At 45.1% G+C, this 27,610-nt stretch overlaps 1 protein-coding gene across 1 annotated transcript in view; it reads right to left on the bottom strand.

Moving 5' to 3' along the window:
• The window catches only part of LRRD1 (leucine rich repeats and death domain containing 1), a 234,684-nt gene that overhangs the window by 197,129 nt on the left and 9,945 nt on the right, over positions 1-27,610 (bottom strand). The window lies entirely within an intron of this gene.

Below are 27,610 nucleotides of genomic sequence, written 5' to 3' on the forward strand. Positions count from 1 at the left end.
AGGTATTGGAGCGCTTTACATGAGCACCGTATTTACATTACGCATTCAGGCACGGGGAGATTAAGTGATTTGCCCAGAATCACAGGATGTGGACGCGACCTTGAGGCTCGAACCCTGGTTTCCAGCACCAGCGTCGGGCGTTTATGCAGACGTTTGACGGGTGCTGCATTTGCTGCCACGCGCCAGCCAGGATTATGTCAGTGTTGGTTGTCCGTATCTAAGGAGATTGTTTCCTCGTGTGTGCGCCACTGACAAAGCAGGGTGGACACCTTTCATGAGTCTTAAGAACTGGTCTCCGAAGTGTTTATCTTTCTATTCAACGAGGGAGGATCAGTTTCCCCAAGCTGTGGGTTTCACCTTCTTACAACTAATATTTGCTTTTTCTTTAGGTAGAGGAAGAGTTCCAGAGTAAATTCTAAACACCATAGTAAAATAACATAACAAACAAATACCATGGTGTAGCACAGAGAAAGAAATATGTACATACGTGGAGGGAAGCCACACAGGAAGGTGATCCATGACACCCAAAGCAGGTCACCCCAGTTCAACCTCTCTAGTCCCAACTCCAGAACATTTACAGATGTCAAGTCTTGATTGCACCTTCAAACTGTAGGAGCACACAACCAACAATGCTCTGGGATGAAACTGAAAAAGAAGAACTGGACTTCCAACGTTAGATGGACTTAGAGAAAGGATTGCTTCAGGTGACAGGGTTAGCCTGTCCTTGTCCTTTATATCCCTCCACAATGTTACTTGCTACTTGTCTGCCCACCCCCTCCTAAAATGATTCCCTCTTTATTATATACTGTGTAATGGCCAGGAATAAATAAACCCATATTAACAAACAGCTCTCCAGGTACTGTGAGTGACTTGAAGCTTCATGGCGGCGTTGTTCCTTTGGGGATTAACAAGAAACACACACAGCCAAAGGTGACAAGCAAATGTTAATGTGCATCTTCCACTAAGAGACACACTGGCTTTTGACACAACATAGATCACATCACTTCTTGAATTTTCATATTTGTCTAATAAGACAATATATATTTGTAATATAAGAGCTGTGCCTGTATTGACCACTTCCTTGTAGGCAAAGTGATCCTCGGAGGAGAGGAGGATGTTGAACAGGGCCCCGGCCCTCTGACATTCTTAGACCACGACCCCACAAAGTACTCACCAGTGTGGCATGAGGGAGAAAGGACAGGAGAGGAGAGCCTATAGGTTCTCAGTCATGTCTGCGTAAAAATATTTTAGTCCTAATCAATATATGGAAGGAAACTGAAGTATACTTACAGACTAATGATATCACAGAGGTGGACAAGATAACAATATGGGACACCCATAAAGCAGTCCTTAGGAGGAGGCTTATCATCAAAGCAGCAAAGCTCAAACACATGAGGGAGGGAAACACTGACTAAAAAGCTCAAAACTGACTTCGCAGAGTCAGAGCAGGCACACAAGAAAATGCAGTCCCAAAACCTCTGGAGGAAGTTCATAGCACTACAATGTTATACGTACTGAAGCTGTCTCCAACCCAGCTAAGTTGCTGGGTTGGAGGCAGCAGGCATAGGCTCCCATTCTCGCTGGGAGTGCAAATCCTCAGTGCTCAGGCCAATCCTGACGCTGCTCTCATGACATGAGAGCAGCATCAGGATTGGCGCAGTATAGTCTGGGAGCCTGTGCTTGTGAGAAGAGGAGCAGAAGAGTGCAACGCGGCTGGCTATAGGTAATTTTTAATAAATGTTTTTTTTATTTTGACCCCCCCGACCTCCTGCCTTGACCCTCTTCCACATCACCAGCTGCTACTGAAATAGGCCATGGCCGTTTAAAGGCCAGTAGCCCTTTCTGCATTTGCATGTGTGCACTGCTGAGAGCCTGAGGTCATTTTAAAAGCAGCCCCGTTTTGCAGCACTGCTTTTAAATGTAAATTGTGCCTAAACTAGACTTTGGTGGTCGGGGCACTTAAAAATTGATAAACTACAATATTTGGGCATATTAGGTACCTGCAGCGCCTCCCCTAAGTGTCCCAGGAGTGGAGGGTCCTATCATTATAAGGGGGACCCGTATAAAAGAGGCTTTATACGCCCTTGGGGTAGAGAAATTGCACATTTCACTTCCTACTGTAGTTAAGTGCTTCCCAAAATCAACGTTTGTGCTAGGAAGCACTGTGGAGTGAGGATCTACACGATTGTTGAAATTTGTAATTTTGTAAATCGCCAGACTCACCCTAAGGGTTATCACTGCACTTTGCAGGTGGACTGTGGGTGCCTCGTGCAAGCTCCACTTTAGTCAGGATTGTGAGCGCCAGTTTTCTGGATAACTTGAGAGAGAAAGGAAGTACATAGCCTCACATTTAAGCAAGCCAAAATGGCTCTTAGTGGAAAATAGAATTCAACTGAAAATCATGCTCTATCTCCATAAACCAATTTTCATATATCCACAAGTTAGAAATCACAAGTTCCTCTCAGAACACCAGAAGCAAATCCAGGCTCTATCTAGAAGCAACACGAAAACATAAATTCATGCAACTACATCCCAAAACCCTAGACTTTGGGAATCTGTATGAATCAATTCGACATACACCTAACTTTCTTAAAATCCAGGGGCTATTAACTCACTTGTTTTAGGCTTGCTTTTGGAGCCTAGGACTAAGGTCGGTTGCCGTCCATCTTCAGAATCAGGTCCATACTTCTGACTCCTGTTCAACAATTCCCTTATAGATTATCAACCTCTCATGTTGTGTGTAAAGCACTCTGAGCCCTTCCGAGCATGTTTCTGTTATTAAATTAAGCAGTACATACATTCCAGATATGAAACCTAAAGTTGAATTCTTCCTGCTGCTAATGTAGTTATTCAGAGGCTTTAGTTAGAATCCACATACATTTTTTAAGACCTATGAGCATCACAGAACGTCGGTAGAGAGGCCAACATAAATGCACTGCAAATAATAATGTTGTTAATAGGAGCAGCTCCTGTCACTACTACCTTATAGTATTCATAAAGCAATGGCTGTCCAATTTTAAGCTTTTTAAGAGCAAACTTGAAGACATCTGTAGCTCTGCGGACACTGTATCATCCACAGAAGGACCTGTATTTTGAATGGAGTTACAGAGTTCTGACAACAGTCTCCGTATATTCAAATTGTGAGGAAATATGGTCACATATTTAAACATGAAGGGGACTGTCCCTAGCTTCATTCTGGAACCAAATAACCGCCTGGTTTTCTGCTATCCTCATGGAAAAGGAGGGAGTACGCAATGGGTCCTCAAGATGAGCGCTCAGATATTTGTTATGGATTACTTTTAAACTCAGAAGGTTCTTAAACTCCCCTACCATACTGCAGGTCAGTCACTAGATTCAGGCTGAACAGTCTGAGGAATTCTTCCACCACCTCAATGCTATATAGACGGATTGGATGAGCACATTCAGGATTTGACCAACATTCCTCTTTACCTATAACCTGTAGAGTGTGCAGTCATCCAACAGTTTGCCTAGTTTGTGGAAGAGAGTTATGGTGGCTTTACTCAGGACCTCTGCCTACAAAGCTGAGGATTCGAAGAACAGCTTATTTTGCAAAAATGATACGTGCAGGTGCTGTCGTGACTAATAATATAAAAGCAACAAAATAATAATGATCAATTAAAAATTGACACATTTGACAAATCCTCATCTGCTTTGGTATACTAGTGCTGTAAGCCTTCCATAATGCAAGATAACCTGAATTAATAATATAAATTGGTTCCAAAATAGAAATGATTCTAAGCCCCGTACCGGCCACACCAGAATTTTTCTGTATAGACTTCCAATGTATTTACGAAGGTTTAACTCACGTAAAATCTTTGAAATAATGTCCATGTGTAGCTATGTCTCACTTCAATATCAAAAGGAAGCCTGAACTTGGATGATTACATTGTTTTAGACGTGCAAATCGTGGATTCCAGGTAAAATTAATTTAGAATGTTTCTCTTTGCCAGAAATGTCAGAAAATAGCGAAGGGCAGCACATTGGGTCCCACGTGTTGTCCTGCTCAATGATCAGGACATTGCCCTCAAAAAGCTTTAGGGAAGAGGAGCTTACATTGCAGTCGCTGCTTGAAGGAGGAGAATGAGAAGGGAATCCCAATAACTGGGTTTAGTCAACAACAACAAAATATAATCTACAGTGAGAGCACTAAGCCAAACAGGTTACCCTTCTTGGTACATTTTACACAACTACTTTGTTTATTTCAGTTTGTCACATTCTGTAAAATTGACCGTACAAGCAATATTATATACAACACCAAAAATTTATACAAAGTCTTAAAATATTACTGTACACCAACAGATCAAAAACTGATTTATTAGCAATTTATCAACTGAAATACAATCTTTAAAAAATGTACCCGGTCTCCCCCATAAAATAAAATCTTCACATTTCAATATATACATTACCATTTAATTAACTGATCAAATATGTGATTTCCTGAAAATTGGAACCAGTGGCTAGGATCACACATTAGCAAGAGAGCTCCAAAAGCACGAGTCAAAATATATACACTTTGTGAGCAAAGAGGCCATAGCCTCTTTGAATATGGAATGTTTATGCCGGTGCTTGTAACTTTTGCTAACGGCAGGTGCCCCATCGCCATTACTATCATACAACATCTACCCTGCATGAGTTTGAAAGTTCAATAAACTATTCTGTGGAATCCTCTCAGACTGAATCCATGTTCTTTAACTATATTTTAGAGATCTATGTCAAAGCCAAATCAGTCTCAACCTTGCATTCCTTGTCAAAGGGTTAGCACAAATCTTCCAACATTGGTCATTCTCCATGGGTTAATCAGTTTACTCCACAAAACCCATGTTATCCAAAGCTTGGACCCTCTTTGTAAACAAAAGACTAGCACTTCTTCCACTGAAACCTTTATACTGCCTCAGTGTGCCATAACCAGATCAGGTAGATGCAAATGTAATAAGAACCTGGAAAAGTATTTTATCCTAAAATCTAGATCTCCATCTCATCTTTTAAGGTGAAATTGCTAGCAAAGGGCACCACAAGGTAAGTATAAATTGAGACCACTTCTAACTCGCACCATTTTGTCTCAAGGAGTAGTTTTTTTTTAACATTCCTCTTCCTAATTAACATTTGAGATTAAAATTCAAATAGTTTAGATGGCAGTATTGAATGAGTGCATTTAATGATCTCTGGAGGCCAAAGGGTATTACATCAAATAGTATAGTGTCATCACAATAATAAATGTTATAGATTTCTTCCGGCCCTGTCCTGAGTGGAAAACGACTGTCCTGACTTACCATTCTGGGGACAATCACAATACAAATGGAGAACAATAAGTGAGGGGACATGAATAAACTCTTCAGAGTTAGGACTTTGCTGGTAAAGTTTTCGTTTTCTTCATATTGGATTCGAGTTCAAGAATCTTCGTGGAGTCTAAAGATTAAGACTAATAAAGGTCTAGGCATTTCCCAGGCCACCATTTATGCCCATGATCTACCCACATCCACAAAAACATTTGTGGTAGGCCAGTCTAAGTACAATACATAAAGAAACATTTTTCTATTGACCCACCCATTTTTCCACTAACGTGTACTACCTCGAATCCATCAGTAAATTAATTATTATCCCTAAAAATGATTTGTTGTTTCGGAAGAACATGGTTCTATTCCAAAATGACATTGACATCTTCACCCACCATTTCATTCCATTACACTGATATTGTCATTAAGTCTTTAAAGTTCACTAATGTACTCCAGCCACATGTTCTCTGAAATTGGGGCACGGCAGTCACCAGCCATTGCATGACCCTACTACTTCATTTATAAATTCTCAGAATTGTGTTATTTCCTATTACTTTAAGGCCACGGCTATTTCCCCCCAATGTTGTTCATTTATCTTATATTTATTTTAGCTAATTACTTTGCAAACCTCTAACCTGTAGGTACTAATTACTAACATCCTTTCCATGAACAAGAGTTTAAAGAGATGCCTGATTTCTTTCTTGAATCGCAGATTAAATCTACAACCAGATTTTGAGTCCTTCTCTTCCTAAGTTATTTGGAGTATTTTCTCTCATCCTTGTAATAAAAAATTCAAATGTATGCAGAATCTCATCTGAATTAATCAAATTCTATATACATTAATTCATCAAAGCTGTGTGCTTGCATTGTTGTAGTCTAGCATATTCGTTTTGACTTTTTTGTGTTCAATCTCCATCCACCTGGCAAGCTTGATTTTGTACACCAAAACCAATCATCATTTTAATGGGGTGATAGTCGCTACCTCGAAGGTTACCCGCTTGTATGTCTTTTATATAGGAAAAAAAGCAATTTGGTAAAGTCAATTAATAACCTGTTATTCGCCTTATCAAATGTTGTACTCGCTGACTGTTCATTTCATGATCTATTAATTATCCCTGATAGATTGTAACCTTTTAGAACACGAGCTATCATTTTCTCTCTGTATCTGCATATCCGTACGATCTGCTCAATTATCTCTAAATGTTCATATTCTGTCTTACATCACCACTTGAAAGTAATTTGTGGATTTTCACATTCCAATCTACAATCAGAAGTAGCAACAGACCTCCATGATTCTATTCCATGCCAACAAACAAACTAGTCAGGTAGAAGAAACCGCTATCATTATCTATTGCTGTCACATATTAAAAATGATAATATCTAAAATATTATAGTTTCCGTTTTCCTTGTCCCTTTTGTTTTCACCAACATTGTTAAAATGTCTACATGATTGTGGCATATCTGTACCATATCCAAGTTAAGTGCCCCTTACCATGCTTTCTCGTCAATGGCAATATAATTATTCCAATCTCTTTTAGAGGTGTAAAATGTTTCCTATATGTTTTTAACTTCACTAGCTCTTCTTCTATCCAATGCTAATAACAAAACCCTGCCAACGATATTCAAGTAGCTGTTCTATGTTAAAGCTCCACTTTTCTCAGGTACGCTACAGCCTCTGCCATTTATGACAAATCGTCAACAACAAATGGAGGAGTATCTACGCGAGATTTTTTTTATGACAAATCATCCACGCCACAACGTGATAGAACGCTATCCTGACGCCGATGCTGCAGGCGTGAGTATCAGACCGCACACGCCCACAACGCTAAACGACAGGCCCAAAACGCTATTCGCAACGTGATAGAACGCTATCCTGACGCCGATGCTGCAGGCGTGAGTATCAGACCGCACACGCCCACAACGCTAAACGACACGGCCAAAACGCTATTCGCACGCTGTATTATGGCTTTTCACACGCCCACCTTTGAGCTGGTGCCACTCCTACAGACTACTTCGCCCCACAATGTTTTTTCCCCTTACAAAGTATATGTTGGGCTGCTGTATAGCCTATGTCCATCTGCTGCAACTCCCCTTTACAATGCTGTATTGGGTGTTGTGATTGGTGCTGTACTTCTTGAGCTTACCTGCCTCAAAGGTTTCAGCTCTCTCTTTATAATAGTAGTATATAGATAGGTAGATATAGATAAAAACAATGTATTTGTGGGGGGAGGCTACCCAAGCCTCCAACTTACTTTAAATGGGTGGTAAAGGTATGCGTTGAAAAAACATGTGTGCTAAAAATGAGTGGTAATGGTACAACATGGTAGAAACCTCTTTGTAAATGTTGTTTCCCAATTAATCAATGTGCATAATAGAATTCATTTCTGGCCCCTTGTCTTGGACCCGCTTACTCCTTCTATTGATAAAACGACATTACTCATAGTGAAACAGACTTTCACAGGAAGGACGTTTAAACCATATTTATGAATATTGACTACTCAGTTATCAATAATTGCTTAAGTTATTCTCATAGAGGGAAAATAAAGCAGTGTTTTATTTAAACCAATACCTGTTGCAGCATCTCTAGTGAATGATACCAGTTAGACATCACCAGACTTGACTATCCTCAGGGAAGTATCAAATCTACAGTCCTTGATTTGTAAAACAATAATTGTCTGAGCATAAAGTTCTTCTCAGAAGCCTGCAGTGGGCGCTGATGAATGTTGCGATTGCTGAATACCAAGGCTACCGAGTTCTGATTCCCCATCATGCCTCTTTCATCCATCACCAGACACTGCCTCTTCCTTGTTTTCTTCCTTTGTCACAGTTTTTTTCTGTCTTTCTGTTTCTCTTCCTTCTCCAGTGGGCTCACCTGTAACTATTGGCTCTAATTACACACTGGAAATGTGGGATTGCTAATATTTTCTATTAAGAGTGCTATAATCCCACCCAAACACAATTTAGGACTTCTCTTTCAAAGGGAGGACCTCTAATTCAACATCCTGATGGTCAGCCAGAGTGCCATTGGCTGATCGAAGGGTCCTTTATAATGAGATACCCACAGTTCCTTAAGTACTGATCGGTTTTAAACAAATAAGACTTCCTGTCAGAAAAGTATGGTTCTTGGTGGCTAACATTATTTTCTATCTCTTGCCTACATATTCCCTCTTTTTTAGACATAAAAAGGATTTCTATTTCTCTTTTGCCTTTTTCAAACTAGAATTGGCATCTTTGTTTTCTTTAATGAGTTTGTTCAACTGAGCCTTAGAGAGTTGACAGTCTTAGTCAAACTATTCAGAGTATGTCCTTCCTGTTTCATGCAAAAATTGCCTGCCAGAAGCTCACAGTCAAATAGTTTTAAAACACTTTATCCATTAGCGAGTAAGAAAAGATTTATCTATATGACATTTTTTCTAATTCAATAATTGTAGCTGTATTATATGGGGATACATTATAACCACCAAATCACACTCAGGTGTGGAAGTTTGCCATTCTTTAAAAAAGCCTATAAAGTGGAGTGGTGGCCAAGCCAAGCAAACCTGTACCCAAATGTCTGGCTCTACACTTATCCTGCAGGGATCAGTGACCAAAATAGTGCTGATCAGTATCTTCAAACACTGCCATTTTACCTTCCTAGTGTACTTTTACAAGGCAATACCTGCCAATCATGGGATAGCAGGGTGCATGAGATATAAAAAGATGCTTTTCTGCTAAGTACAACTGTCTGCAGCTAATCCATGAAGTGTGCTGGCGATAAACCTGCAAAGACATAAAAGCTAGTCACTCCACTAGTGAAAAGAGAAAAGGAGGGAGTTTAGGACCGTTCAAAACATTGATTCTTGAGATATGGCCCAAAGTGCCAGTGGAAACTGATTCCATTCTTTGATGGCAATAACCGAAAACAGCACCCACCATTCCTTTTTTTTAAGTTCAAGTTTAGCACCCACCATTCCTAACCCGGCGGCATCTCGGTACTGCAACACACAGCACCGAGGTAGACCGAAAAGTTCTAGGCCTATAATGTACAATGCTAACAATCAAAAATCTCGGGCCCTGCTTATAAAAGGCCTTATGAGTGAAAGTGAGAGCATAAAAAGAATCCTTTTCTTGATGGGGAGCCAATAAAGATCCTGTAGGTGATGAGAAATGGACTTCCCTCAGGGTTTACCCAAAATGAGGCAGGTATCTGCATTCTGTACCACTTTTTATGACCCAGCTCTCTGGTCAGCCTAGGTATAGGAGGTATGCGATGTTAACATAGTCCAGAACTGTCCTATGTACTTCCTCAGGTTGGTAGTAAGGTCAAGAAATGTTCTGATTGAGTGGAGCAAGGCAAAGCAGCTTCCTGTCAATCAATCAATCAGGGGTTTGTGGAGTGAGGCCACTTTCTTTGTGTTTGCTCTATTCGCCCTAAGTTGGCAGGGTATGTCCAGACGTGGGTCCCTTGCTCACTTTGCCACTGGATTCAAACTGGCCTGGCTGATGAGGGCGGTTAGCCAGAAACGGGTCCCAGGATGCTTTTCTCCGGTCCAGGGAAGACAATTTTGTGGCAGTTCGGGTTGGACTGTTCCAATGAGGCACAGGGTTAAGACTGATTTGCAAATAGCTGTGTCTGAACTGGGGTGGCGAAGTGAGCTAAAGAAGGATGATGGATTCAACCCAGATCTGTGACTGGGGGTGTGTGTCTGAAAAGTTTCAGTGCTCCGTCCGTCATCTCTTTGTGAGTGCAGCTACTCACCTTTGAGGGTCTCAAGACGCTGAGGAAGGGGGGCTACTGATCCGTCTGGGTGTGGAAGTTCACTCGAAGAGCTTGGTCTTGAGTTTCTTCCTGAACCGTGTCATCAACGCGGTTTGCCTGAGGTGGAGAAGCAGGGTGTTCCAGGTCTTGGCGGCGAGGTAGGAGAAAACTCTTCCTCTGGTTCTGGTATTGTGGATCTGTGGGACGGAGGCCAGGGCGAGTTGGGGAGAGCAGAATTGCCTGGTGGGTGTGTGGAAGGTGAGGTGGTGTTTTAGATATTCAGGTCCTGCGTCATGGAGAGCTTTGTAGGCAGGTGTGAGGAGATTGAAGGTGATTCTATTGTTGATAGGGAGCCAGTGGAGTTGTGTTGTGTCATGTGGATGTCGAGGACCAGTCTGGCTGCAGGGTTTTGGACATTCTGTTGTTTCATGAGATGTTTCTGGGTGACGCCGGCGTAGACTGCGTTGCCATAACCCAGTCTACTGGTGATGAGTGCGTGGGTGAACGTCTTTCTGGATTCTGTGGGGAGCCATCTGAAAGTCTTTTGAAGTAGAAGGAGCGCGTGGAAACAGGATGAGGATACTGTGTTGATTTGGCGGAACATTAATAGTGAAGAGTCCAGGATGATGCCATGGTTGCGTGCGTGGTCCTTTGGGGTGGGAGGGGTTCCTAGTGCGGTGGGCCACCAGCAGTCATCCCAGGCTGAGGGGGTGGGTCCCAGGATAAGTACTTCGGTTTTGTCCGAGTTGAGCTTGAGGCAGCGGTCTTACATCCAGGCAGCGACTGCCTTCATTTCGTTGTGAAAATTGGTTCTGGCGGTTGTGGGTTCGTTGGTGAGGGAGATGATCAGCTGAGTGTGGTCGGTGTAGGAGACAATGTTGAGTCCAAGGCTTGGTGGGGATGGTGGCGGGGTCTTGGGTGTCGAACCCGTTGTAGATCTGCCTGATCTTCTGGTGGAAGAAGGTGCTGAGTTTGTTGCAGAGGTCTTGGGAGGGTGGGATGTCTGTGGTCTAGCTGTTGGGCCCGGCGAACTCCTTGACAATGTCAAAGAGTCCTTTGGTGTTGTGTGCGTTGGCATTTATTCTGCCTTGGAAGGCCGTTTTCTATGTAGGTTTGAGGAGGAGGTGTGCGTTGACAGTGGAATTGAAGGTTGTGTGGGTTTCCGGGGTTTTGTTTTTAATCCATCTCTTCCCAAGTCATCGGCAGGTGTGTCTGGACTTGTGGAGGGCGGAAGTGAACAAGCTGTGTTGCTTGCCTGGTGTCTTCTGAAGGGTAGCAGAGTGTCAGCGCAGTTGAAGATCCATCGGTAAAGGTTTCGAGCTGAGGTTTTGGCATCTGTTGATGTTGGTGGGGTGGTTGTGCCAAGGAGGTTGATGAGATGTTCTTCTGTGGCCTTTTCTCAGCTGCGACAGGGGGCGGGGGCGATAAGGGTGGTGGTGTACGTGGGCATGGCGAAGGTGAGCTGCAAGCAGTGGTGGTCGGTCCATAGGAGCTTCATGGTGTGGCTGTAGGTGATGTTCCCACTGGCAGAGAAAATGGGGTTGAGCATGTGTCTGGCTGTGTGGGTCGGTGCAGACAGTAGCTGCTTGAGTCTGATGTTAGCAAGGTTCTCCAGAGGGGGGCGGTGTTCTGGTCACTGGGTTGTCTAGGTGGAAGCTGAGGTCCCGGAGTAGGACGTACTCTGTGGATGCAAGAGCCTGGGGTGGAATGAGGTCTACCATGCCGTCGGTGAAAGGCGGGCGGGGGCCAGGGGGCCTGTAGACGAGGGTGCCATGGAGGGAGGTCTTGGGGTTGGTCTGGATCTGGAAGTGGAGATGTTCCATGGTTGTCTTTGGGTCGTTTGAGTGCGTGGTCAGTCGGAGGGTTTTCTTGTGGACGATTGCGCTGCCTGCTCCTGGTTGGTTAGGTGCGGTCCTTGCAGGTGATTTTGTGGCTGAGGGGGATGGCGATTGCGATGTCTAGTCCAGAACTAGGGTTGGTCGCGTTTTCAATGAAGAAGATAATTTCGGAAGAGGCGGTGTCGAGGAGGTCCCAGATTTCTGTGGGGTGTTTGTAGAGGGATCACACATTGAGTAGGATGCAGTTGAGCCGGTTGGGTGCACTGTTGGTCAACTGGGTGATGAGGAGAGCTGGCGTGTTGGCGTGGGTGCAGTTCTGGCAGGGAAAAGTCGTGTGGTGTCATTTTTTTTTTTTGTCAGGTGGTGTGGCAGCCAGAGTTGAGGGCACGGAGGGTGCAAGTGTTGTCGCGGTGGAAGGTCCAAGAACCAGAGTCACTGGAGCAGGGCGCGGTCCTGGCGTAGACGAGCTTGCACTTAGCACACCAGCGGCGCGCCGCCATTAAGTAGTGCCTCAGGGGGTTGGACAGCTGGGAGGTGGGAAAACGCGGGAGCGGGAAAAGTCACTGGAGGGGGCGGGCCGCGGGGGCGACGCAGGAGAAAAAAGGGAAAAACACGGAAAGGAAAGAAAAGCAAACGCTAGAGGCAGCAAAAGGCAAAGGAAGAAAGAAACAAAAGAGAGAGAAAACCAGAAAGAGAGAGAGAAGGGCAGTCAAGCAGCAGAGCAGTGACACTCTACTACTGGACCACCAGGGATGAGTCGCAAGCAGGAGCCTGCGAGTGGAGGAGGGCCTCGAACTTCTGACCGCTGGGTCAGAAGCAGCAATGGGGACAGTAGCAACTACCAGACAGAGGTGCGCTGTGAAAGGAGCAAATCCACTAAAAGGTGGATAGATTCAGAGGTTGGAGAGACTGCTTGTCATCAATCTTTACTCCAAGGTTCTTAGTGACTGAGTGTGAGAATCTGCCAGGACATGAACGCATTCGCTTACCGATGCAGTTCCGACGCAGGAGGACACCAGTAACTTCCCCGTATCGTGTATCTATACAGCGGCAGGTACGGCCCATCGGCCCAGAGGAAGGAGGCGCGGCTAACCTCAGAAGCAGTCATTCCCCGGAAATGAAAAGGCTGGAAGAAACCGGAAGGGAGGTGAGACGCCAGGAATATCGGGAGAAGAAAGAAGACGCCGAACGAAGAGAAGACGCCGAAAGAGGAACAGACACGAAAGAAGAAGACGCGAGAGAGCGGGAAGAAGACGAAACGTGGTGTGAGGACTGGTGGACTCCGCAGGAGGCGGCTGAAGAGCGGCCGCAACTCAGGAGAGTTGCGGCAGAGCCGGTGAGTGCTGGGTACCTGGGGGAAGAGGGTAACGGGTAGCGGGAGATACGCATGTATACAGGAGGGTAGCGGGAGGGACACGTGTGTATAGAAGGGGAGCGGGAGGTGTGTGTATGTTCAGGAGGGTGGCGGGAGGTTCCTGACTGAAGGCCGGGCTGCTAACCGATTGTTTCTCGGCACAGATAGTGGGCACATAGCGGTTGTGCCTCCATTTCCCCACCTCGTCCTATCTTGATAGAAATAACTGTGTCCTTAATCGGATATTGCATGTGTGAAGCCGCTTTCTTTTTATACCTTAATCCACCGTGCACAATACAAGACCGACCTTTCCCTTCACTGAATCTCTTTATCTACATATCACCAACCGGGTGTGGTGACGGTCACAAGTACTTAGGGAGCAGGTAAACCCCGAAAGAACTGACGGCTCCTTGTTCTTCTTTTCTCTTTTTGAGCCTCCCGGGGAAGGACCATCCCGCCCGCAGGCTAATCCATTGGAACTCGAAAGACAACTGGAGCCACAAAAGAAGAGAACGAAGAACCTAACCGGGGAACCCAGAGACTATACCCTTGACTTTAACTTGTTAAATAAAAAACAGTCCAACTGGCACACTATATACAGCCTCCGCGTCTGTTTATCCGGCCCGCGCTCCCACACGTGGTGTCAGAAGTGGGATCTGCCGGAGACAGGAGGCTGTACTAGCACGGATGACGGAGAACCAGGAGAGTTTAGGGAAAGCAATGGAAAAATTCCTTGCAGTAGTCGAGGAAGACCGGGGAAAACTTCAACAAGTGATCGCAGAACAGAGCCAGTCCCATGATACCGCAATGGGGAAACTAGTCGATGCAATGGGACAACAAGGAAGCCCCAGCACCCTGCCGTCTGTGATACTACAGAAATATGTAGAGGCAGAAGACCCTGACTATTTCTTTAACAATTTTGAAAGAATGGCTAGAGCTGCAGCTTGGCCTGCTGGTTTCTAATTTTCACAGGTGATCAGCAACAAGTTATATTTATGAATTGTGTGATTTGTCGGAGAATGATCTTCAATGCAATCATGTGTGTATATATAATTTCTTGTAAGAGATTATTTTGCTAAAGTGTAAATACCTCAATAGGTCAATACCTAGGACCTTTACTACCGGGAGAACTGCAGGCTTCATACCAGGCTGCCAACATCCTTGGAGTAACTCCATATGCCGAGATAAAGCAATGTATAATGGAACGCTTAGGAATCGACGATGAAACATATCGGATAAGGCTTAGACAGATTAAAGAGGGTCCTCAAGAAACCCCAAGAGCCTTGTATTTCCGCGTGAAGGACATGGCAGATCGGTGGCTGAAACCCACCACAGCCACAAAGGAGGACATAATGGCCAAAGTATACCTGGAGCAGTATTTGTCCTCCCTCCATCCACCTATCCAGAAATGGGTGAGACAACATGCCCATCTTACACTGGAGACAGCTGTGGAGATCGCTAGCGCTTATAATAGAGCCCAAGAAATACAGAAGGGACGGGAAGAGCCTCCAGGAAAGATAAATGCAAGTGGGGGTCATCGCCCGTCTCGACCAGCATTAGTAAAGAAACCAGATCCAGTGACAATCATCCCTGGTTCCCCAGTGGTTCGAACACCCGGACCACCTACATTGAGAGCCCCAAAACCTGGACCCCAATGTTATAATTGTGGGGGTATGGGACACATTGCCAGTTTCTGTCCACGAAAGAGGAACCAATGGAGATAGGTCTCACACAAAACTATTGCTGTCTCACCCAACCAACAAGACCGCAGGCTTACCACTGTGATGTGACAATAAATGGCCACCCCATGACTGCTCTAGCTGGCACAGGTTGCCGACAAAGTGTAGTACGACCCCAAGAACTGGGACCAGAGCTAGGCAACATTGATGGCCTCGTTAACATTCAGTGTGTCCATGGAGATACGAAAACATATCCCACCACTCATGTCCGTATACAACATACCTCTGACCCAGGGTCTGAGCTAAAAGTCGGCCTCATTCCTGGTTTACCGGAACAAGCCATTCTAGGAAGTGACTATTCACAGTTACCGAAACTCCTTAGGGAAACGACACAGGAGGAGGAATGGTGGGGCAGTGCTCCTTTTGCCCAAGAGGAGGACCATGAATGGCCCCCTTCTAAACCAAGAAACACCAAAACCCAACGACGAAAAGAAAAAGGACAAAACCCAGGAGCGTATCCTGCTATACCCGTAGGAAACCCGTGGGAGAGCGACAAACATTTCCATACCGCCCAGAGAGAGGACCCGGTACTACAGGAGGCTTGGAATCAAGCCATAGATCATGAAGACCCCCTACATGTATGTCCTTATTTCTTTAAGAAAAAACGAGTTGTTATACCGGAAGTCTGACCCCAATAATCCACCATAATTATTGGTCCCAGCCCAGTTTCAAGATAAAGTGTTATATCTGGCCCATAGCCACTTGTTAGGTGGACATTTTGGGGAAGAAAAGACAGAACAACTGATAACAAAGCAGTTTTATTGGCCTGGTATCCATAGGAGGATTAGGACATATTGTCATGAATGCCCAGTGTGCCAGAAAAATAGTAGGTACAGACCCCCTAGAGTACCCTTACACCCACTTCCTATCATTGAGGAACCTTTTTATCGGATTGGGATGGATATCATTGGGCCCCTCTTACCTTCACGCAGTGGGTGTAGATACGTATTGGTTTTGGTGGATTACGCTACTCGTTTTCCAGAGGCAATTGCATTGCGCCATCCTGATGCATCTAGCATAGCTAAAGCAATGATAGCAGTCTTTTCCCAGGTGGGGTTCCCTAAAGAGATTCTTACGGACCAGGGGACCCCGTTCGTATCTAAACTGATGAAACAGGTATGCTCCCAGCTAGGTATCAAACAGATACGAACGGCGGCGAACCATCCACAAACTGACGGTCTAGTCGAGCGTTATAATGCAACCTTAAAAACCACTTTAAAAAAACTTCTTGCCCTCGAGTCTAAACGATGGGAAGATATGTTGCCCATAGCTTTGTATGCAATCAGATGTCAAACCCAAAAGAGCACCGGGTATTCACCCTTTGAATTACTTTATGGCCATTAGCCACGTTGCCTGCTAGACAAGCTGCGGGAAACCTGGGAAACTGAACCCCATAGTACAACACCATTGATAGAATACGTTAGCAATTTGAAAACCCATTTAGGACAAATAAGTACTATAGTTAGGAATATTCTGGAAAAAGCACAAGAATCCCAGAAAACCCAATATGATAAAAACACCAAAGACAGGTCCTTTTCAGTAGGAGATGCTGTACTCTTAATGATGGCATCTTCAGACCATAAATTGTTGAGACAATGGCAGGGCCCTTATATCGTATTGGAAAAAGTGACACCTGTCACATACAAAATAGAGCTTGATAAAAAGAGAGGCACCTCCCAAATCTATCACATCAATCTGTTAAAGAAATGGGAGGGACCGCTTCCTTCTTTGGTTGGGAATATTGGAAACTCCCAACCTTTGTACTGTCAATGTATTGACAGCGAGCTGCCCTCCCATTTGAAAAACAATCTAGTCAATACTCTGCTACCTTTGCAAGATGTGTTCTCCCTGACTCCGGGAAAAACCACGTTAGTGGAACATGCTATTAAGACCATACCAGGAAGGAAAGTACGTCTGGGACCATATCGTATACCCGAGGCTTGCAGGACAACTATTAGAGAGGAAGTTCAAAAGATGCTCCAAATGGAGATCATAGAACCCTCGGTGAGTGAATGGAATTCACCTATTGTTCTGGTATCGAAGCCAGATGGCTCGGTGCGTTTTTGTATTGACTTCCGAGAGGTCAATAAAGTTTTTGAATTCGACACTTATACCCTTCCCAGGGTGGACGAAATGATAGAAAGGATTGGGAGGGCTAAGTATATCAGCACCCTTGACTTATGTAAAGGGTATTGGCAGATTCCCTTGAGAAAACAGGACAGGGAAAAAACAGCATTCTCTACACCGGACGGGCTGTTTCAATTTGTCATGTTGCCCTTCGGATTACATGGCGCACCGGCCACATTTCAAAGGGCCATGAACATCATATTACGACCCTATGAAAGGTATGCAGGGGCCTATATAGATGACATGGTCATTTACAGTGACTCCTGGGAACAACACTTGAACCGCTTATCCCATGTGATTCAGGCTTTGGGTGAACATGGTCTCAAGATAAACCCGTCTAAGAGTCATTTGGCCGCACAAAACGTGAAATATCTTGGATATCTGTTGGGAGAGGGAGTGATACGACCCAAAAGTAACAAACTGTCTGCCATTTCCAAATTCCCTTCCCACAGACAGCTAAAGCCCTACGAGCCTTCTTGGGTTTGCTGGGCTATTATCGTAGATTCATACCACAATTTTCACAGCTTGCAGCCCCTCTCACGGATCTCTTGCAAAAAAATGCAAGAACTGAAGATAGACTGAGGAACCCTAGTCCTGAAGTCATCCAAGCATTTGACAAACTGAAGGCTTCCTTAACCTCTGACACAGTATTAGCCAGCCTTGATTACTCCTTACCCTTCATCCGACAAACGGACGCTTCCGATCAGGGGTTAGGGGCGGCCCTTTCCCAGAGAAATCAACAAGGCGAGGAAAGACCTATACTGTATATAAGCCGGAAATTATTTCCAAGAGAAAAGAACTACGCAGTAATCGAAAAGGAAGCTCTGGCCATTAAATGGGCCATTGACTCTCTGAAATATTATCTGGAAGGTAGGGAATCCACCCTCTGTACCGATCTTGCGCCACTAGAATGAATGGCAAAAGGAAACAATGAAAGGTTATTACGTTGGTTTCTATTATTACAACCCTATAGATTCATTACCAGACACCGCAAGGGGACGGAACAGGCAAATGCTGACTTCCTTTCTAGGTATACATGTGAAACTCCCCATACAGGAAGGACAGCAAGGGAAAGGGGATGTGAGAAACTGACAGGACATGAACGCATTCGCTTACTGATGCAGTTCCGACGCAGGAGGACGCCAGTAACTTCCCCGTATCGTGTGTCTATACAGCGGCAGGAACGGCCCATCGGCCCAGAGGAAGGAGGCGCGGCTAACCCCGGAAGCAGTCGTTCCCCGGAAATGTAAAGGCTGGAGGAAACAGACAGGGCGCGCGCAGAAACCGGAAGGGAGGTGAGACGCCAGGAATATCGGGAGAAGAAAGAAGACGCCGAACAAAGAGAAGACGCTGAAAGAGGAACAGACACGAAAGAAGACGTGAGAGAGCGGGAAGAAAAAGACGAAACGTGGTGCGAGGACTGGTGGACCCCGCAGGAGGCGGCTGAAGAGCGGCCGCAACTCAGGAGAGTTGCGGCAGAGCCGGTGAGTGCTGGGTACCTGGGGGAAGAGGGTAACGGGTAGCGGGAGATACGCATGTATACAAGAGGGTAGCGAGAGGGACACGGGTGTATAGAAGGGGAGCGGGAGGTGTGCGTATGTTCAGGGGGGTGGCGGGAGGTTCCTGACTGAAGGCCGGGCTGCTAACCGACTGTTTCTCGGCACAAATAATGGGCACATAGTAGTTTTGCCTCACTTACCCCACCTCGTCCTATCCTGATAGAAATAACTGTGTCCTTAATCGGATATGTGTGAAGCCCCTTTTCTTTTTATACCTTAATCCACCGTGCACAATACAATCTTTGACAGGACCTGCACTGGTATTCCCCACAAGACCGACCTTACCTTTCACTGAATCCCTTTATCTACATATCACCAACCGGGTGTGGTGACGGTTACAAGTACTTAGGGAGCAGGTAAACCCCGAAAGAACTGACGGCTACTTGTTCTTCTTTTCTCTATTTGAGCCTCCCGGGGAAGGACCATCCCGCCCGCAGGCTAATCCATTGGAACTCGAAAGACAACTGGAGCCACAAAAGAAGAGAACGAAGAACCTAACCGGGGAACCCAGAGACTATACCCTTGACTTTAAATAAATAACAGTCCAACTGGCACACTATATACAGCCTCCGCGTCTGTTTATCTGGCCCGCGCTCCCACACGGAGGTTGGTGAAGGGGGGAGAAGGAAGTCTCCTCGGCCAGCTGCTATTTAGCCAAAGTTTTCTAACTTGCCCAGCCAGCAGAATCTCCGTTTTTGTATGCATTACGTTGCAATGTCTCTCACACACCCAGTGAAGGACATCCTTCAGGCAGGAGTCAAAGATCAAAGCCATGGCTGTGGACAGGGGCGTAACAAATGCCCCCGCAGCCCATGCGGGGGGCACCTGGCTCCAAGGGGCCCCCTCGGCACTGAACTCTGGTCTAAGTACCGTGCAGGGAGGCCCCCTCACTTTTCGTTACGCCAGTGGCTGTGGAAGAGCGATCAAAAGTAAGGAGCAACTGAGTGTCACTACATATGAGATGGTCACCAACCCATAAGATTCCAAGTAATTAGCTAAGAGGGCCATATAGATATTAAATATTGTAGGGTGAAGACAACAGCCCTGTGACACCCCGAAAGCTAGCTGTTTACTGGTCGAAGAATGGGGAGCAAGCCAGAACTCTTGCTCTTTACCCTCCAAGAAAGATTTACGCCAAAACCAAGCAGTGCCTCCGATACCCAACTCCGCCATGCCTAGCAGGATAGAATGATACAAGGTTCTAAATGCAGCTGACAGACCGAGCAGGAACAGCGCTGCACTTTTACTTTCAACAAAAACAAATTTAAGCACTCCTGCTACCTCGAGAAGATATGTTTATGTGCTCTATTACAGGTTGAAGCCCTACTGAGTATGATGAAGAAGATAATTCTCCAGATAAGTGGATAACTGCATGTTAACCAACTTTTCCAGCATTTTAGCAACGGCGGAAGCAGGGAAGTTGAGCGAAAGTTCCAAAAATAGATAGGTTGGCAGACAGCTTTTTGAGGAGAGGAATGACTTTAGCCCTTTCCCAGCTGGCAGGAACGATTGCTACTTCTAATGAGCTGTGAAAGAGCTGATAGAGAATGGAGGCTATAATCTCTGCAGTGGAGGCAAATATACCAAGAGGGCCATGATTACTAGGTGATCAAGATTTACGCTGCACAAGGGCCTGCTGGGCTTGAGCCAAGGAGATAAGTCCCAACTTATTCAAAGCCAGTCAAAGTGGGAGCTGCAGTATGCTCAGCATCAGCTAAAGAGTGACTGGGGCAGTTGACGGAGAGATAAGACCTGCATGAATCTAAAGGATCTTGTCCTCGAAAGCTAAAGATAGCTTCTCGCTTAATTCCACAGATACTGACATTGTCGGATTTCAAGCTTTGCGGTTTAAATACAGTTTTGTGATATTAAAATTCTCCCTAGAATACTTCCCAGCCTCAGCAATGGGGCGTGAGTTAAATGTATTTAACCAATATCAAATTCTGCTCGATGTCAGAGTACTCTTCATTTTGCTAATGTTAGTAAATAATTAATTGAACACAAAACGTTCTATTTGGTAGTAAAAAGGCAGAGAGAGGATCACCCCCCACAGGCTGAACTGCACATTTTTGTACAAATATCTTTATAGCTATTTTGGAAAGCATAAGCAACTTACTAACACTGCTGTCGATTGAATATTAAATTACCATAGCGAGCCATGAGTGCTAACAAAATTACTGCACCGCATAGTACCTATATACTGTACAGTCTTAGAAAATAAAAAAAGAACTCCAAATGACCAAAATGGAAAATTTAAGAGGGGGCAGTGGTTTTGTTAGACTGCTAACCTCCGGTCCCATAAGACTTGTGACTACATACATGTACCAAAATTATTATGGCCCAAGAGCACAAATGGGTTAGTAGTTCTAAACGAAGTACAACACACAAGTAATGGACTACTAATTGTTGTTCTGCACATGGGGATAAAACATGAGGGGGAAAGAGCAACCATCAGAGCCGAGATTTACTATGATTTTGCCTATGGGTTGCGTAACTTTTGTGGGGCAGCCCCCACCCCAAAAAAAATGTTTTACAGTTACTAAATTTTACAAAGCCACTTTGTGTGGTTTAGAAAATCCAAAGTAAAGCAGCACAGCACATAGCGCTGCCTTGTGTTACCTTTTTTTTGAAAAAACTTTTTTATTGGTTTTTCTCCACATCGGCAGTGCACATGCCTTGTGTTACTTTTCACGCAATGCACCGCAGCAAGTTCCCTTGCTGCACTGGGTTGGATAATTAATAGTAAATGTGCCCCAAGTGTATTGCAGTCAGATCGCCTGAGACTCCACAGACTTAATGGCTGACAAGTATGCTGCAGCAGACTTAACTTCTCTAATCTCTGAAATGTTGCTCTCCTCTACTAAGTTCAGTTTGCTGCATCAGTTATAACATTCTAGCTTGAGGCCCAGCACCCACAAGTTGCTCCCACATTTTCTGCAAAGTCATTCTCCTAATAACAGTTATTGGGAACAAGTCAGAGAAAAAGAGCAACCTCAAAATTTGGCCCAGTACTTTTTAGGTTGAAGCCTACCAGACAGTGCAGACTTTTTGGAGACATTCTGAAAGCTTTCCTGGGAATGCATTCCACCTATTGCTTACCATTGGCTTTCACATTTGCTTGCTTTCTATTTACTGGCTTTATGTGTATTAGCATGTCCAGCATGTCTTTTCCCTCCCGTGGAGCATAGCCTGTCTACCATCGCACCTTGTTTTCTTCCATCAGTGCACACTTTCTGTCAACAGACCTTTACATTTTGTTCTTATATTGTCACATTTGCTGTGCAATTCAAGACAGAGGTCAAATGTCAGGCTCTGTCTTCCGAGATAGCTTGGTTTCTACTTTTCTTTAGTCGACTTTAAAGTGAGCAGATTTATATGACAATTTTGCTAGATACCGGGGGTGAGAAAGGAAAGGTTTTTTCCTAGCACACAACAAAATGTAAATGTCTGTAAATAAACTGTGCAAATATTTCAGAATATATCAGAATTAGGAAAGCACAAATGAAGCACATTTATTTTGTAATTCTGAAGTGTGGTGAAAACAAATATTTTTATACAATCAAAACAAATCAATACACTAGGTGATGCCGCTTCCACACATTATTATTTGTGCACTGTATAATTTTATCAGTAAAACTAAATGAATGTGCCAATGTGATGGTCATTTCAATTGAAAATGTGTTGTCTGTAATGGCAGCACGCAACCAAACCATGCATACTTCTCTTTACACCACTCCACTCTACAACACTTTACTCCACTCTATGACACTCCATGCACTCCACTCTATGACACTTCACTCTAGGCCACTCCACTCTATGACATTCCATGGCACTCCACTCTATCCCACTTCACTCTACAACACTCAGTTCACTCTATGATACGCCAGCCCACTACTCTACGCCAGTCCACTCTACTCTTCTCTATGCCACTTCACTTTATGTCACTCCACTCTACATTTCACTCAATGCCATTTCACTCTACAACAGTCCGCCCTACGACACAACCGCCACCTTACTCCACGCTATGTTAATCCACTCTATGACACTTTCAAACAACCAATCGCTGCTCATCACCCTGGAGGGTATCCAGGCTCTGGAATGGGGAGGGAGGATGCTGCTGCTAAGATGAGTTAGTTGAAGAACCAGGTCTTTAGGTCCTTCCTTAAACTCCAGCAGGCATGGGGACTTACAGAGTTGGAGGGGGAGGCTGTTCCAGGACTTGGCCAACAGGAGTGAGATTGTGCGGTCATGGCTCCTGCTTCTTTACTCCACTCTATGCTACCCAACTCCACTCTACGACACTTTACTTCACTCTATGCTACTCTCTGCCCCTCCAATCTAGGACACTCCACTCTCCGACACTCTATGCTACTTCGTTCTATGACATTCTATGCCACTTCACTCTATTACACTCTATGCCACTTCACTCTATGACACTCTACTCCATGCCACTCCAATCTACTAATCTACTCCACTCTGCCACTCCACAACACTCCACTCTCTGCCACTCAATGCCCCTTTATTCCAAGACCCTTTACTCCACTCTATACCAGTCCATTCTAAGCCACGTTACTACACTCTATGACACTTTACTTCACTCTACACAACTCCACAACACTCTGTGCGCCTCCACTCTATGACTCTCTACTTTATGACATATTACTCCACTATATGACACTTACTCCACTCTGCGCCACTCCACTCTATACAACTCCCTCTATGCCACTTTATTTTTAATATTATTATGTAGATTTATAGAGGGACGGGCTACCCCAATGGGATTTTCCCACGCTGGCACAACAGGAAGGGCTAAAGTATGTGATTTTAAAAAGCCACGTCTTCAAAAGTTAAAAAAACTTATTAAAGGATTTACAGAGCCTAAATGAGGCAGGCAGACAGTTGCAAAGTTTAGGGCCCAGGTAAGAAAACTCTATTCCACTCCACTCTACTCCACTCAACACCACTCCACTGTATGCTACTCTATGCCATTCCACTTTATGCCACTCTACGCTACCCTATGCTCGTCCACTCTACACCACCCCACTCCAGGACACTCCACTCTACAACAATTAACTTCATGCCACTCTACGCAATTCCCTCTATGACACTCCACAGCATTTAATTCCACTGTACGACACTCTGCTCCACTCTACATTACTCCCTCCATGCCCCTTTATTACACTCTGTGCCACTGCACTGCACTCCACACCTCTCCACTCCACTGTATGCCACTATACACAGCTCCACTCTATGACACTCCACTCTACACTTCTCAATCTACAACACTCCACTCTACATTTTTTTCTATGCCACTTTGCTCCACTCTACAACACTCGTCAGCAACACTCTACTCCACCCCGCTCCACTCTACGCCACTCCACCCAATGACACTCTACTCCACTCTATTCCCCACAGTTTTATGCCACTCCACTCTAAGACACTCCACACCACTCTATGGCCCTCCCCTCTACGATACTGTACACGCCACTTCACGGTACGCTACTCTATGCCACTCCACTCAACAACACTTCACTCCATGCCACTCTCCTCTATGCCACTAACTTTTATCCATACTGAACAGCAGCCACACTGGTGTACAACATGGCTAAAACACATTGGCAAAGTCAATAGCACTTGCATTGGCGAGACTTATTGACTTTGCCAATGCTTGTTTACTTTTAGTGGGCCACTGAAGGATCACGTGGGATTCCTCATGGAAGACATAAAGAATCATACCACCAATATTGTTAATTTCCAGCTTTTTCAAAGTAGACAATCTTGCAGATTATTTTAGAGCTATAAACTGAGAGTTGCCATGGACGACCATTTTGCCTCTCAAAAATGTCTGTATTGAAGATCACAAATTGGGATCTTAATCAAACACGCTTAGCAGAAGTATTTTAGATGCTCTACTTTAATTTTCAAGTCTTTCTTTCATCCGATTAATGGAGGTTACATCCCAAATCTAAAAGGTCGTGAGGGAATCAACAGCCAAATGCCGCTCTTAACAAGCCACTTCTGACTGTTATATTCTCTACTCTTGCGATTATGCGGTAATTTCTATCCCTATCGCTCTTGCCACGAAAGCCTACATTTTGTTTTCTGCTGGCATAAGCTTTATCTCTATGCCATTCACATTCTTACATTGTGCTATATTAGAAGGACTGTACCTATGAACTGTAAGAAACAAGGATCTCAAAAGCTGTAACCCACTTACCTATCTATATATAATACAAACCTGTGGTATGGATGTTATATGATGTGCTTTGCAGCAGGCACATTAACCACCAGAGTTGTCTTAACATTTTTATTATCCCCTGAAAATTGTAAGGCAAACAAAGATCACTGCTGCAGGTGCCTAAGCACTGTATGGTATTTTAAAATGCAACTTCTTTTTGACCAATTAAGTAAGCCAGAACACATTTACTGTTACATTTGTTCTTGCTGTCAAATTCTGTGCAATAGAGTTTAAAAAAAAATAACTGTATAAGTTGCCTGTTAGACTCTGTTTTTTATAACTCTGCCCCCTTTCTGCTGCTATGCGTTCTCTGAGTATTTTCTTTTAGGTTTCGCCAGCACAGCGCTTGTGAAATCTTTCATCCCACCCTTACTTTTCATTGGTTTGTGTGCTTGCCACTTGTTTCCTCTGTTTCTATTTGCTATCGCACACTATTTCTTTTTGTTCCGAGTGTGTTTGCTCTGATCATCGTCCCGAGGCCCAAGTTCTCGTTTTCATCCGCTGATCTTCTTTGTGAGGCTGCTCTCATAGGAGTGCTTGTACAGAATGTTGAGCCGATGCAGACTACAACCCAGCTTCCCAGCTACAAGGTCGGCAGTTCTGGCCATTACACCACATCCTCTGTCCTGCCCCTTCTCTTCTGTTTTCTGATCTATCGTTTAGCAATCATGGCTGGTTCACTTGGCCGCCGTGCCTCGCAAACCCCTGCCCCCCCCTCTTAGTCTACAGCTCATGTTCTGACTGCCACTCTCGCATCTGCTGCTGTTACAGATAAACTCTATTGTATCTTTTGTTACACTGTAAAGCTCTCTTATACCTTAATTTGTTTTGAGTGCCATACAAAATTGTTACAAAAAAAATAAACATAAATAAATATTAAAGCTCATCGTGTCTCGTTCTCCTCAGCGGAGGAACAGCCAGCTGCACTGCAAAAAATCTCCCTCAGTGCCGCCCCATCTTACTTCAGCAATTGCGGCTGGGTCACTTCGCCGACGCTCAATGCACACCCCCCTCAACAAGGCCCTTCCGGTTGTTAGAGGTGTCTCGCTGTCCTCAGAAGTACAGCCAGCCAGAGGAGCAGGGCCCGGGAGCCATGTTGCAGGGCACCGGTCATTGCAAGTGGTTCAACTTTGGTTTCATCTCCATGAACAGCCGCCAAGGCAGCACTCTGGATGACCCTGTTGCATGGTGCAGCAGGTGCAGTGGCACAGGGGCCAAAAGCTCCAGGAAACCCACTGAACACCTATTATAGCTATTTGTTGCTACTAAGGAAGCAGTTAGAAGCGCAGTTGCCTTGCAGACACCAGGGCAATGATTTGGAGGCCGCAATAAGTGTGGCAGTGTATGCTCAGACGTGAGTCCCTTGCTCACTTTGCCACTGGATTCAAGCAAGCCGGGCTGAAGACGGCTGGAATGCCAGAAACCGGTCCTCGGAAGCTTGTTTCCGGTCCAGGGAAGACATGGCTTGGCAGTTCGGGCTGGACTGTTCCCATGAGGCACAGGGTCAGACTGATTTGCATATAGCCATGTCTGAACTGGGGTGGCAGAGTGGGCTAAAGAATGGTGATGGATTAAACCCAGATCTTTTGACTGGGTGTGAGTGTTTGATTGGTTCAGATGCTCCGTCCATCACCACCCCCTTTTGTACTGCTTTTGGCCGCAATAAGTGTGGCAGGGTATGCTCAGACGTGAGTCCCTTGCTCACTTTGACACTGGATTCAAGCAAGCCGGGCTGAAGACGGCTGGAATGCCAGAAACCGGTCCTCGGAAGCTTGTTTCCGGTCCAGGGAAGACATGGCTTGGCAGTTCGGGCTGGACTGTTCCCATGAGGCACAGGGTCAGACTGATTTGCATATAGCCATGTCTGAACTGGGGTGGCAGAGTGAGCTAAAGAATGGTGATTGATTAAACCCAGATCTTTTGACTGGGTGTGAGTGTTTGATTGGATCAGATGTTCCGTCCATCACCCCCCCCCCCCTTTTGTACTGCAACAGGTGCAGTGGCACAGGGGTCAAAAGCTCCAGGAAACCAACTGAACATCTATTTTAGATATATGTTGCTACTAAGTAAGCAGTTAGAAACGCAGTTACCCTGCAGGCACCAGGGCAATAATTTGGATGCTGCAGCAGGTGACTATTATAGTGGCACAGGGGTGAAAAGCTCCAGGAAACCGACTGAACACCTGTTATTGCTATATGTTGCTACTAAACAAGCAGTCACAAGTGCAGTTACCTTGCAGGCACCAGGCCATGATTTGAATGGTGCAGCAGCACAGGGACTAAAGCTATAGGAAACCCACTGAACACCGAGTATTGCTGTTTGTTGCTACAAAATAAGCAGTCACAAGCGCACATACCTTGCAGGCACCAGGTCCATGATGTGAATGATTCAGCAGGTGCATTGGTTCACCCCGGCCGGTAATTTTGGGCTGCTTAACCTGCCTGGACCATCACAACCTACAGGGGACTTCATTCCCTACCGTCTGTTGTGCCAGAAGGCACACCTGCTAAGTGTTTCACCTCAGGGGCGGGTCCTTCTTCAATCGCGCAGAAACTCACTCCTGTAAGCCCTCTGCGCTGGATGCATGCAGACCATGCCCGAGCAAAGTCTGGGGCCAAGGGCGGGTCCATCCTGTGCTTGTGATCAACAGGAAGAAGGTGGGCCTGGCCACCCCCCATTTGCCTTAAATGTAATCATCTGACTGCGGTAAGTGGTGACGGTAG

This window comes from Lissotriton helveticus, chromosome 10 (assembly GCF_964261635.1).
Source record: "Lissotriton helveticus chromosome 10, aLisHel1.1, whole genome shotgun sequence".
NCBI lineage: Eukaryota > Metazoa > Chordata > Amphibia > Caudata > Salamandridae > Lissotriton > Lissotriton helveticus.